The 13,302-nt window shown below is 32.7% G+C and overlaps 1 protein-coding gene across 1 annotated transcript in view; it reads left to right on the top strand.

Moving 5' to 3' along the window:
* The window catches only part of LOC149416797 (uncharacterized), a 542,858-nt gene that overhangs the window by 176,630 nt on the left and 352,926 nt on the right, over positions 1-13,302 (top strand). Inside the window, exon 3 of the mRNA XM_089640969.1 lies at positions 1,567-1,602. The gene's annotated coding sequence lies outside the window, so the exon portion shown is untranslated. The remainder of the gene's footprint in view (positions 1-1,566; positions 1,603-13,302) is intronic.

Here is a 13,302-nt window from a genome sequence, read left to right as displayed (position 1 = left end):
TCTTTTATGAAAAAACGATATGGCCTCTCTGGTCAGGGTAGTGACTCGCAGTTTCGACAAGACATCTCTAGGCGCTCCTGTCTTTTGTTACTTCGGTGTCTTTGGTTCATTGCAGGCCCCATAGCTCCAAGCACAGCACATGTACTTGTTTTCCCAGTTTTGTCTGCGGTAACCGACTTGTATTATCTTTAAAGGTGTCTACAGCATTCTGTTGGGTTGCTACTAAATTCTCTTTTCGCTCATTATTCTACCTTTTACTTATTTATTTTTTCTTATAGGTAGAGATACCGACACAAATTACTATTCTGATACAACAACTTCTTGCAAACCCACGTTCTCTACGACTCTGAGATTACTCACTAATTTCATTGCTTTGTCTTGCTGCCTTTCAAAAGTTATACTACATCATATCTTCGAGCCAATTTGAACAAATCCTTCTCCCGTGTTTATTTGTTCTGTCATGTTTCCTCTGAGCATCCGTTCACCGCAACACTTAGCCAGTCTAACAATGGATTTTGTGAAATGAGTATTTATTTGTTTTACTATAAAATTTGACCTTCCCTCAGAGAACGTTGTAACAATATGCCCACGAGGTCAAAGTGAATCTCTTCACGTACAAACTAAGTATTATATAATCCTGTGCATTGATATAGAAGTATCGAGATTGGCCCTACACTCGTGCGTACTTTCATGCCTAATTGGGCCTACTAGTATTTCACTTGAAAATTACGAGTGATTTTCACCAATCAATTGTATTACTAATTAGTCACTTGTATTACCATCGTATTACCATAGTATTTTCGTTCTATTACCATTGTATTAACATTATATTATCATTGTATTACTGTTGTATAATGGTAATACAATTACCATTAATGCTATTGTATTACCAATAATGCCATTGTATTACTATTTTTTTACCTTAAAGAATACAATGGTAAAACCATAGTAGGTAATACAATAGTAATACAACGTCATTAATGGTAATTGTATTACCATTGTATTACTATTGTATTACCCTTAATGCCATTGTATTACTAATGTTTTACCATTGTATACTATAAAACAATAGTAATACAATGGCATTAAGGGTAATACAATAATGTAATATTACCCTTAATGCCTTTGTATTACTATTGTTTTACCATTGTATACTATAATATTCTTATTGTATTCATATTTTATTACTATTGTACTAATGTTGTATTACTATTGCATTAATGTTGAATGACTATTGTGTTACTATTGTATTACTGTTATATTTCTAACGCATTGCTATTGTGTTACTATTGTATTAATATTGTGTTACTTTTATATTACTGGTGTAATAGTATTGTATTACTAATAATTCCCCAAATTTCTGTTAAAATTTAAGGCGCAGGTATACTAATAATTATTTCGCGGACATCCCAAGGAAATGATTCGGGAATGTGAGCGAAATAAAGGGATTATTCCAACACAGTATTGTGTGAAGTTTCATCCTATCTGCCTACCCATCCTGCAAGGACGTCTAATTTTTATTTACTTTTTACTAATTAAATTAATATGTTTTTATCTTTGTTACAGAAACCTACATCGGCCGCAGTAGTCCCATTTTATGAGGTAAGTAATACCTACAACATTAAACAATTTGGTTGTGTGTCAAAGTTTCTACAATAAGTGTAGTAAATGGGTCAGAAACAAAATTCTAACCCCAAACATAACTGTATGAGTAGCTTGATTTCAAACTTGAACTGTTGGGGTTCAAATATATGTTTTTCATCTCCGTTTTCGTTGGTATAAACACCTACTAAAGTTGAACTGTTTATGTGGTTATAAAAACCTACTCATGTATCAATGATAAAAAGTTATTTTTATATCATGAAAATAAAACACTGTAAATCTTTTCGAATCCATAATATTAAAATTCCAGAACGCTGTTTCTCAGTGACGTTTCGCAGGGATATCACTATCGGGAGTGTGGACATGTATACCAATACTTACAATCCTGTATTGTGTTATAATGTTAAACTATAATTGCGTGCTCCAAAATCCAGCCTAGCATCGTCTGTCCATCTGGTCCACAGTCACGTGTAGCTTTCCAGGTAGACTGTCCGAGGTATGGACCCAAATTATTTCTCCGAGTTGCTTTCTAAATTCCCCACTTCTCGGGAAAGAGTAGTAAAAGCGAGGAAAATAGAGGGAAATGAACATAACGCCCCCTGCCCCCATTCCTGTGGAGAATTTCCACAAATAATTATTTCACCTTCCCTCTGGGAGCTTTCAGGGCATCAGCGGGGAATTCGGCAACAAAGGAAATTGCTGGGATTTCAGGGTAAGGTTCGATTAGAAATTAAGAGATGTTGTATTGTTGGTTTTTAGGTTTAAGTGATTAATGAAAACTGAATAAATATACATTGTTTGGCATTTGTATTTGTCAGTTATAAACGTACCAACGAAAACGACTTTTGTTTAATACATGGCTTTTTTATTATTATCAAGCTAAACTCCCCATATTTTCATTTTTTTTTCTTATTATTGAACGATTGAATAAAATTGTATTCTCAATACGATTCACAACGAACAAACGCTAGTATATAACACATTTGTCTTAAGTGTATTGGAGTCAAATTCAATTACCTGGGCCCCACACGACTAACATAATATATATTTTTCTTAATATTTTTATTCTTCCATCTTTATGGATATTATCCCTGGCTATACCCATCTATTTATATATTGGGCATGACCAATCACTATTCCTTAGAGACACATAGAGGTATTGCTGTGATTAAATATATGTTTTATTATTTTACTAAACGGTGAGATTCTGGCTTAAATGAATTTCTTTCTATCAGAGAGTCTCACACTCGAGGATGTCGCAATAATCTCCTTTACTGTAGAACATGCCGCACCAATTTGTTCATCACCTGTGGGGAGAGCCATGCAGTTGTTCAAAAGATCTATATGTTTTTCATGTCCTGTAAAACGCACTTACAAGGTTTTTGGTACTGCAAATACACTGTTTAAAATGTACAATGATTAAGTCTTAGACCTTTAATCTGTAATGTTATTAAGGGGGGGGCTAGGGTTAATTCGTACGAAAAAAGGCATTTTTTTGTGAATTTTTTGTGACAACACAGTTAAAATCTCTTTATTAAATCTAATAGTACAGTAAAGTATGACATTTTAAGAATGTTGTATAAAACTTTCACGGAGAAATATTAAAAAATACGGCAATGGCAGGAATTATTCGGACGTGTCTCAAAAAAAAAGGAGAATGACGGTGCCCCTCATAACTCGGTGCTGGATCATCTGAAATCAAAAAATTAAAGTTCATTCGTTAGATAATAGTTTTTCCCAGGTAACGCTGGGAGGGTTTTTCGAAATTTTAATTTTTCACTTTTTTGGAACACTTTGAAGGGAAAAACGCTATTTTTAGTGAAAAAAATCGGCTAATTTGTTATTGTAAAATAATAATTATTAACAAATTTGAAGAAAACTCTCCAGCGTTACCTCGTAAATTATGTACATAAATAGTTTTCAAAATTTCAAAAGGATCGGTGCAGTAGTTTTGAAGTTATGACGGGCACCGACTTTGAAAACGTGAGTTGTGGGAAAAACGCTTTAAAGTTTTGAACACTAAAAAATCTGGTATTAAACGTTAATAAGCAAATTTTATCGGCTTACCTCACACTTCACACTGAATCATCAATGCCAGGTCCATAAAGGATGTTGCTATCATCCATGATGTCTAAAGTACCTTTTTGCTCCTGTCTACGACGAATCCTGCCTTCTTTAGTTTGTCTCTCAGCTTCCTGCTCTGCTCGGCTTATACGTATGGTCGGGTAGGGGTTAAAATCCGACAGGTATAAAAATACTCGTAACTTCGTCAATTTTGCTCCAATCAACTTGAAATTTGAACACAATATTCTTAACATATTAAACATTTATTTTAAAAAATAAAAAATAAATACAAAAAAAATAATTTTAAAACCCTAGCCCCCCCTTAAAAAATTGTACAAATAGAATTGAATAAACAAATATTACAATATTTTTTTGTACACATCTTAACTTTTTTACAAATGAGCTCTCTTATAATACTTACTCTTCAGACATGAACTTCAATTTCACCTATGTTCGAATAGGCTTTACAAGATTCGAACGGTATCAGTGTTGCCAGTCTACTCAATCTAGACAATGGCGATTAGTATTCATAATTAGTTGAGAGTGATCGAAGAAGAGTTTTTCCTTATTTTAGAGTCCTACGGGAGGGGATTTTGAAAGGGATGGAAATTTAAGAGTTATTTATCTTTGTTACAATATATCCATGTTGAAATCTTTGTTTGTATCATGCCACCCCTCACCACCACAATTCTCACTTGAAAGTCTGGCGACCCATGCACTAGGCTGAACCTATTCCGAGGTGGTAGAAATTAAATTGAATTTGAGTATCATAAAACATAAGAAAAAATAATGAGACAAAAGTTAAAAATATGGCCGTGAAGTGTTGTTCTATTTTAGAAGTTCTGAGTGTCTGTCCCCAGTAGATAATGCCCTCGTTGGTTGTGTTTGAGAATAAAATTATTTATCAGGTTTAATGTCTTTAATAACTGATATTATAAATCACATTACCAACAGATGTTTTTGTTTTGTTAATCTGTAAATTGTATACTGAAAAATCTATGCTACTTTTGGTACCTCGTTGAAACATATACTATGTTATTTAGGCCCGGTATATCAGTCAGTACATATTCTCGCTATGTACGATATTCCTCGGTAAAATTTAGGCGGGATAAATCGGCCGCTCAAACCTTGATAAGCCGTAGAATAGTCGTCTTTTTTAGACACCGAGGCGTAAGCAATAACACTTGTCAAATATTAAATTTACGTAAATAATTGCATGCTTCCTATCTCACCGCAATTAAAGTAAAATGCATAATTTTATCATTATTATATTCATCGAGGGATAATGAATGTTGATCAGTCTTGTAAGGTATTGTAAAAGGGATTTTTAAAGTTTAAGCCTGAGAATATGTTTATGTATGTTTTAGTTTGTCATAATTTAGTGAATAGTTTTCTGACTCCTGCAAAATTAGCATCCTCGCATATAGCACAAAAATTTGAAAAAACAAAACAATGAATGTAGATTGGTTCTTGCAAAGAAATAAAAACACGTCCCTCTGTTGAAATCATAGACAATACGTGTAATATTGGTGATGACTGATAAATACGAATTATGTGATTAGCCGTGCTAAGCTCAACATTCTAACGGAGCCAAACTTAAAAGCAACTGATATACCGAGCCACACGATGGAAAGAGAACGGCTCCTCCGATTACCTATCACTCCAGAAAATATGTGGAAACTTGAATGGAATTCGGCCGACGCGAGAAATTCCCATCTCGTGCACCACATCTCTTAAACTATGGTCCGCCATCAATATGATAAGGTCCTCCAGAGCCACTGTGCCCACATGATACACAGATGGAGGTTTAAAGAGTCCGCGATGTGTGAATGCGGTGCAAACCAGCTCAAAGAACGCAGGTCAAAGAACGCAGGTCAAAGAACGCAGGTCAAAGAACGCCCGGTGCATTCATTCCACGGCGGGATTGATGAGTTCCACAGGGCGACCACCCTCCATACCAAAGAATTAGAAACCGAGCCAGAGAGAAGATATTTAAAAAAGTCTTGTGAAAAAGATCTACTATTAAGACATTACTTTTATTGCGTTGGTATTTCTTTCCAATAGCGAAACCGCTACATCGCATTAAAATGACATAACTGACACGACGTAATACTCTTATACCGAATGATAAAAATGATTATTAACTTTAAAACATAAAGTATAATAACATATTTAATGGCTATATCAACTTAAAAAGTATCCAAATAAAATATAGTTGGAATACATAAACTACGAAAATGTAGCTATTTATGCAAAACTGCGAACATATTTAAATTGGAAAGAGTTTATTTTAGTTTTTAGTCTCCAAGGTAATAAACAACTTTTGTTTAACAAAAAGTGTAGTTACCAAGGTGTTTAGATGCCTGCCTACCCAAGAATATGAATTTTTCTAAGAACATGGCATATTTTTATATGCGTAAGTTTTCTATAACTTTTAACATGGATTTTTTTTCTGATTCACTGCCCATATTTAAGGTCAATAATATAAAATGATAAATGCGCATACATACACACACACTCTTGCATAAACGCACACATCTATTCATTACACACGTCATCCGGTAATTACTAAATATACATACAACATTATACAAGAAACCTATTATAGGTACGAACTATGAAATATTTAATATCTTTAAATTGTTCCACCACTGTAACCAACTTACTGTTTTGTTTCTTATAAAACAAAAGTTTAATAATGGTTCACATCAGCGAGTTCAAATTATGACAATTGCAAGGGAAATATATAGGTACATACATCTTATTTTATGAACCTAACCTCGATAGCGTGTGTTCTGGAGTGATGAAATTTGCATAGCTTTGTCTAACTGAAATTGTTAAGAATTCATACAAAAAATTAAGTAGTCGTTAAACAGTTAAAAAATAAATAAATCTTATGCAATAGAGTTTTAAATATCGTTATAACTATTGACAGTTGAATATAATTAATTATTATTTTATGTTTATAGAATGACAAAAATTTAACGGTAAGGAATAACATGAAAATATTACAATTCCTAACAATCATCACTATAAGCGGAATGTGTAGCTTGTGCATTGATGGAGGACTTAAGACTTGTAACCTTTTGAACGCGTTAATTTGCTCCGTTTTCTCTATACCCGTACGCGGTACATATTTTCAAATACCTATGCATGCAATTAAATGTCAAATTATAGCATTCTGGCATGATTTATTGGACTATATAGACAGAACAGATTATTCTCCACAATATGAAAACAAATCCTCGTGTGTCAACACTCTTAGATGTTTATAAAAACAAAAACATAAAATTTCATACAAAGACGTACCGTATCTTTTGAATGCGGTCCCGCCATTCACTCGGCGTCATAAATAAACCACTCTCGGTGTGTGTGTACTTAGGCCACTGTGTTTATAGACACAAGTGGGACACCATGATCACTTATCATTCTTAGTTATGAAAAGTTGTGAATGACAAACTAGTACTAACGCCATCCGTCGACAAAAATGTAAACTAAAGGACTAAATGGCGCGAAGAGGCGCACTTGGTTATCGATCTTTTTTTATGAAATACAATTTTATTTTTGAGAAATTCTTGTAGATGTCAGCATCGTGATAGTTCTACAAATGTCCAAGTGAGCAAGAAATACATTTATGACGAAAGAGAGCGGGAATATCGGCCGTCAAAGTTGCCGTATCAACTGTTGATACAGCCGCGTGTGAGTATAGACTTTTTGCCGTAACAGCAGTTGATACGGCCGCGTGCAAAGAGTCGATTTGATTTGAGTTTAAAGAATCACACAAAGACTACGTTATAATAGTTATATTATTGTGTGTTATTTATTTATTTATTCATTTTCGGGAAATCGACAGTTTACTTTTAATCAGTTTGTACATAAGTATTATATAGTAAAATAAAACCAATTATGGATTTCCTCCTTGTGACTTTAACTGAGACAGCATAATATGGAATAAGTTATTTAAATTTGTGAGAAAGAAATATTAATTAAAAAAATTATGCAAAACAAAAGATTATATAAAACAAAATAATACATTTATAGCCATAGAGAGAGGTTGTAGATATAAATCAAATCATAATAGAGATGTAAACAACAGAGACATAAACATTATTCACAAACCATCAGAGAAATATTATTTTATGGACCTCTTGTATTTGGTAAGTTCACAACTAAAAATATCAACCATGGATAATAAGCTATTGTAACTATTGCATAGTCTGTTCAGGCGAAAATTGCCCTGTTGTTGTGGCAATCGCAGTGACCCAAACATATCCTGTGTTAACAATGGTAAATGCTTCAATGATGGAAGTGAACACATACCGAAACCATACCTGAAAGGATCCACACACCTTGATACAAATTCAATTACATTTGGGGACGAGCCTTCTTGAAGGAATGCATGAGTTCCTAACACTATTTGAAAAAAAAAGTTTTAACTCTATCATTTATTCAGTTTTATATTTATTTCTATTTCTAATATAGTTTCTATAGTGATATGCATTTTTTTATTTTACGTTTTACCATACAAATTTCCTTTTCCGTTATGTTTTATTATTGTTATTCTTATATAAATCATGTGCGACTGCCATAATACGGGTATGAACCTAGTATGGTAGTTGATAAAGTCACAAAAATTGTAATTTTTTAATATTTATAAAATAAAAATTTTAAAAAATGTACGTAAAATGCTTTTCAAACTATTTCTCTTTTAGAAATTGAAAACACTGTTTTAACTGCTGGTCGATCACGATGTAATAAATAATTATATAATACATATTCTAGAAAGTATTCGAATTTCAAAATTAGAGAATGCAAAATCATAAATTCATTTTTTCTATGGCGAGTGATTTTTTTTTCATCGTGAAGTAATTTATTCTTCTTGATAATATTTCAACGTCAGAGTTGTATAAATTCTTCTCGTTTGCAATAAAAGTTTCCAAGGCTCGACGCTTAACCAAATTAGGCAAATTATTACCTCGAATTTGACACTCCGTTTGATAATGGTTTATTTTTTGACAAAAAAATATTCGTTTAAAGCCTTTGCGAAATTTATCGTCACATTTAAAGTTTCGAAACGCTGTAGTTGATTGGTAGTTAAAAATGAAGCCCCTTCACTGTATTTAAAAAAAATTATTTGATATCACAAATAGTTTTTCTGTTTTTGATAAATACTTCTTCAATTGAAAAAATGTATACGGTTTACGTGGATAGGGTAAAAAAACAATGACCTAAAGCGCCCCGGAGACGGTCAATATCAATTGTCACTTACGTGAATTTACGTCGGTGATAGTTTACAGAGCGATCGAAGCGATTGATAATTACGACCTACCATTGACGGGGAATGATGGCTATTTGGCGGGTAAATCGTTTCGATGTGCGATTAAAAAAATCGTTCGAGCCCTTCGGACCTTCGAAACTCAGTTTCATCGCGGATGCACATTCTCTGTACGTTACAGCTTTTGATCAAATTGTGATCAGCTTCCAAGTATAGATTGTGCTGTTGTCTGTAATGTTTCACCTTTTTGGGTGTGAGAGTAATTTTATATAATTCCTTTTTGTTTGTTTAAAACAATATAGAATTTTCTTCTCTCTGGGCTATGACCGATGTTTAATTTTTTTTTCTAAGGCTTTGCATATGTGTTCGCAGGGATGGAAAATTCCTCCCCTACAACACATAAGCCTCCATGAAAATTGGACCCTCTTCTTTGATATCTACAGAAAGCTACTTAAAGCTCTCTTGTACTATATATCTTTATAGACATATGTACTTAACTAATTAATACGTTATTTACGATCTTGAACGCAAATATACCCGTATTTATATTGTAATTAAATTCCATCAAACGTTGTGTAATTTTTTTGATTTATGATATAGGATTTTAATTACTTTCATTTTTGTGGTAACCCTCTTGGTTCTGATCGAGGTGTTGAGTTCAAAGTTGAATTAGTCTTTCTATTGCAAACCTAGACTTAAATGAATTTTCTGAATGAGCTAACTTTCCTATTGTAATTATTCTGATTCCCTGCACCCTAACAAAATCGTAGTTAAACGCTGATAAAAGATATTATACATGTTTATTTGGACAGGTAATTTAATATAACTCAAATGGTTAATTGTTAGTAAATTTGATTTTGGTGAACTTTTGTGTCCGTGTGGCACCACTCCTTTATGATTCTGCTGCTATAAGGTACATGTAAAGATTGATTTAGTAGGTTAATGTAATTAGTTAATTGCATATTTGACGAACTCGGAATAGCCCATTTGCTGGCATAATTTGGCTCCAATCCTCCATCAAGTAAACGAGATGATCGGGAGTGGACTAGAAATTTGCACAATCCTTTGACACGGCTCCTTGATTGATACCTAAGTTATCGTGTCCCAAAAAGCCTTCCACGTCATCATGTACTGCATTCAAGTTTCCCCCCGGGTCCCGATACCCCCAAATTCCGACCCCTCCTTGGACTACAATTTACTTAGGGCGAACCGGTTTCGTCCTATATACAATCATATACTCACGGTTGGTGTGGACTTACGGGTCGTGAATCCTCATTCCACGTTTAAGAGAAAATGCGAGGGTGGTCTATAAGACCTAAAATGCAAGCTGTATGCAGGTCCGCATTCTCCAGTAAACAGTACATACGAATAAATATATGTATACATACAGTTTGGGAAAGGTTTATAACTCGCAATACGAGGCTATCTACCTCGCATCCCGAGCTCGGATCTCGCGCCAAGAACTCTGCGAAGCTCTAGGTCTGGTAACCGAATATATACGTACTAATAAGGTGATACTAATAAATACTAGTAGAATAAGGTCATATTTGATAGTTTGTTTTGGAGAGCTATCGAACTCCAAGCTTTTGTTTGTTTGGTTTTGACGTTTTTATTTAAGAGAATCGTCATCTCTATTTGGTTTGGTTAATGGTCTTGTTGTAGGAGCGACCACTGCCTCCTATTGATGAACTGTATTTGTTTTAAATTTTACCTCCAGGGTTCAACATTAATTTTTGTTCATCCTATCCCGTGATTTTCCAATTGTTTCAAGTGGTTGATTGCCACATTAGAGAGTACTCGACCCTCAAATATCTCAGGCAACTGATGGGGTTTTGTATGAGCACCCAATCAATAAAATTCAAATGTTTCGTATAATTATTCGATATAAATCTGGCTAACCCGTGATTTTTCAATTGTCGATTGTGAATGATAAGTATTTGTAAGCACGCAGCTTCCAGCTGTTTCAGGTAACCAATAAAACTGTGCGATTATCTAATCAATGGTATTCAAATGTTTCATGTAATTTTTTGATATAAATCTGGCTAATCCGTGATTTTTCAATTGTCGTTTGTGATTGATAAGTATTTGAGAACACGCATCTTCCAGCTGTTTCGGGTAATTAATAAAATCCTTTGTGACTAACTAATTATGGCCAAGGTCGTTTTCAAACTATGCGGTTGACCCAATTCTCCAGTGATCCTTTGTTTTGTAAACAAATAATATAAACATCTCCTGACACACTAACCTAAATGTGAGATTTGTTTATTTTAAAATTCCTTAGAAGTCATTTGTGCCTCTTTACTTTTATTGCGCACTATTTATTAAAATATTTTTAAATCTTTTATTGAAGTTAAACTATTTATTTCATTTTCCGAATTTAGTAAACTTACTAGGTTTAATTGAAGAATAAATATACATATATAAGTACACATATCTCGATTATCAAAATATGTTAACTAAGAGTACATATATTAATAAATAAATATAAAATATATGATTCTACATGGTCTTGAATATTAATAAATACATATTTTCTTTTTCAATAATATAGATATGTCCTCGGGTAGGTATTAAAAATCGCTACCATTTCGATGTTTCGATTAATAAATAAAATACATATATATAATTACATTACTCACATATATATACTTTATATACAATATTTTACTTTACTTCTATATAGATAAATATATATACAAATATACAATATACATATATTAATGTGTAATTCTTTGTTTTGTTGTTTTAATTTAATATTCAATTGATATACTTCCACTTCACAGCCCTTCTGTGTCTCCTGGGACCTGAAAATTATTTATAAAAGGAAAACTCACCCACGTCAAGGTATTTCCGGTCGGGTAGTACACAACAACCTTGATGAAGAAATCCTACCTAATTAATTGTATTTTTTAACTAATTTCAAAATAAATCTTTTCGACTATTTATTCCTATTTAATATTTTATTCTCGCTTGAATCGTATAAATTAGCTGATATTTAATTTTTCTTCCGAACGAAATCCTAATTCAGAAAACCCGTTGATTTAATAACACCTTTCTAGTTTAGGCTTTTGAATGATAGCTGTTTCAAATTCTTTTTCGAAATGATAGACTGATGATTAAAATTCCGGTTAAAACGACAAACACTTTTAACACTGTCGCTATACGCACGATGGATTTTAATTGAACAATTTATTAATTCTAAATTTCTTTTTATATATTTTTATAAGAAAATTTATTCCGAATTGTGCAAACTTTTAATTAACTTCTTAATAAATTAAAATTTTTTCCTCTTACTATTAATTTTAGAACAAAGGTTTAAACGTTTATTATTATCGAATCCTTTTTTTTGTTTTTGTGTTTCTTTTAACCTAAGATGAAGTATTTATTACTATTATTATTATTTTTTAACCAAATTGACGTTAAATTATAATCTATTTTTTTAAATATCAATACGCGATCACGTTCACTTTAGATTAACGATAACAAACTCTTAAATTTAATTTGAATGTTTTCACTTTGAATGAAATAATTATTTTTAAATTTTTAATTAATTCACAATTCACTTTTTAGCACTTCTCACTTTACTTTTAAAGCACTGAGTTTAAACTGTATTTATTTTCACTGTTTGATTTAATTTAACTGACTTATTAAATTTCACTGACTCTAGCACTTGTATTTTTCACAAAATTTTCCTAAGTCCAGGGGCTTATTTAAAATTTAACACTTAAAGATTTTTCACTGTTAATCCTACCAAAGACGTAGTACTGCGACGTAAACTCCGTTTTCAAAATCTCGACTGACTGTCCTCCTGACTGATGAGTTCCATCTTTTATACCCCTCTCAGGTTCCAAAAGACGTATCTGAATTTCTCTTGATGCTTAATTCTATCTCCTATCAACTCGTAAATCCAAACACCCCTTCCATCAATATCGATCGTTCCTACATAAGATGTTCTGCTTTCCGGCTCAAGGCGGTGTTCAGTTTCCATCTCACAATTCTAAATCGATAGGGTCCGAATCAGGTAAGTCTGCGTTAATCGCCCAAGCTCCCTTTGTCCTCTTTTCATACAAAAATGTAGTTAAAATCTCATGATTTTGCGTTCCTTTTTTTCTCAATCCGCGATAGGTCCGTCCTCAATAACATATATATAGATCTCAATTTTATGCATCTCGTGCGAAATTGTTTAAATCCATGCTGAAATCTTTACTACGCATTTTTGAATTTCGATTCGTATAAATTCTACTCAATTTTATTGTCCCTTATATGGGCTTTTCCATTTTCACCAGTACTTTCTCTCTTAATGCCGCAGATTTGAATTTTTCCTTATCTTTTGGATTTTCTTTTATCCGCGACGTTTTCTT

This window comes from Hesperophylax consimilis, chromosome 16 (assembly GCF_061612785.1).
Source record: "Hesperophylax consimilis isolate HC1 chromosome 16, BYU_Hcon_1.0, whole genome shotgun sequence".
Taxonomy (NCBI): Eukaryota; Metazoa; Arthropoda; class Insecta; order Trichoptera; family Limnephilidae; genus Hesperophylax; species Hesperophylax consimilis.
This window is presented reverse-complemented; position numbering and strand designations above follow the sequence as displayed.